This window comes from Kryptolebias marmoratus, linkage group LG14, assembly GCF_001649575.2.
Source record: "Kryptolebias marmoratus isolate JLee-2015 linkage group LG14, ASM164957v2, whole genome shotgun sequence".
Classification (NCBI taxonomy): domain Eukaryota; kingdom Metazoa; phylum Chordata; class Actinopteri; order Cyprinodontiformes; family Rivulidae; genus Kryptolebias; species Kryptolebias marmoratus.
This window is the reverse complement of record NC_051443.1, coordinates 24,294,052-24,295,578: the sequence shown is the minus strand read 5'-3', so window position 1 is coordinate 24,295,578 and position 1,527 is coordinate 24,294,052. Positions and strand designations below refer to the sequence as shown.

General features: G+C 44.5%; 1 protein-coding gene across 1 annotated transcript in view; it reads left to right on the top strand.

Annotated features, from left to right (window-relative positions):
• The window catches only part of cacna1bb (calcium channel, voltage-dependent, N type, alpha 1B subunit, b), a 140,768-nt gene that overhangs the window by 101,200 nt on the left and 38,041 nt on the right, over window positions 1-1,527 (top strand). The gene's annotated exons all lie outside the window — the stretch shown is intronic.

The following is a 1,527-nucleotide window of genomic DNA, read 5'->3' as shown; positions in this document are numbered from 1 at the left end:
GTCCAGGTGTGGTTTCTATGGTCCAGGTGTGGTTTCTATGGTCCAGGTGGAGTATAAATGTATATTATTATAATAATCATGATACTAGTTCAGAATAGTTTATTTGCCATTTATTTTTATAAAAAATATTTTTATTATTTATATTAATTTTACTCTATTATTTTAAATGTTTTCCTTTACATTATCTTTTTTTCTAAATTTGTTCTTTCATCTTTTTTATTTTTAGGTAAATATTTTACACTCTATCAGTTCTTACATCCAGAGTTTGCTCGTTTTGTTTGGATTTATGTAACATGCTCACTCTTTACAACATCTGGAGGTTTTCTAAGTAAACAAAATAAAACATTATAAACTAATAAAGGCACAGATTCAATCTTTTCCTTTAATTTCTGTTGCTGGATCCAACTTGAGCACAATAGTATCTTAAATTTATCCTCTGAATCCTGATAAGTTTAAGGATTTAAATTTAAACTTGTTGTTTTTCAGGTCACACTGATTTTCTTCTTTTTTGTGTAAATGTAATCACTTTTTAAAAACGGGGCGTTTTGGATGCTGAGAAGGTTTCAGACTCTTAATCTCTGGAACAGACGAGCAGGAGCATAAATCTTCTCCTGGCGTGGTGCCGTCTGGTCTGCAGCGAGGCGTTTCATCTGCGGCTCTGATCCATTTAAAGGCCCATTTATTAAATGGCTTTTCTCACACGCCACTTACCTCCACCTGTTCAGCTGCTAACCTCACATCTGCCTCTTTAGACGCTCCGCTGCTGAAGCCTCACAAAGAAGAACAAAAAAAACAGCTGCGGGGCCCGGAGCGAGCGTTCAGGCTCCGGGACTGGATGAGTAACCGATCTGAAGGTGTCCAGGGTCCATTCAGGGTCTGTTCAGGGTCCGTTTAGAGTCCGTTCAAGGTCCAGGCAGGGTCCGTTCATGTCCGATTACGGTCCATTCAGAGTCCAATCAGGGTCTGTTTAGTGTCTGTTTAGTGTCCATTCAGGGTCTATTTAGGGTACGTTCAGGGTCCATTCGGGGTCCATTCAGGGTCCAGGCAGGGTCCGTTTAGAGTCCGTTCAAGGTCCAGGCAGGGTCCGTTCAAGGTCCGATTAGGGTCCATTCAGGGTCCAATCAGGGTCTGTTTAGTGTCCATTCAGGGTCTATTTAGGGTCCATTCAGGGTCCATTCAGGGTCCAGGCAGGGTCCAGGCAGGGTCCGTTCAGGGTCTGTTCAGGGTCCAGGCAGGGTCCGTTCAAGGTCCGATTAGGGTCCATTCAGGGTCCAATCAGGGTCTGTTTAGTGTCCATTCAGGGTCTATTTAGGGTCCATTCAGGGTCCATTCAGGGTCCAGGCAGGGTCCGTTCAGGGTCTGTTCAGGGTCCAGGCAGGGTCCGTTCAAGGTCCGATTAGGGTCCATTCAGGGTCCAATCAGGGTCTGTTTAGTGTCCATTCAGGGTCTATTTAGGGTCCATTCAGGGTCCATTCAGGGTCCAGGCAGGGTCCGTTCAGGGTCTGTTCAGGGTCCAGGCAGGGTCCG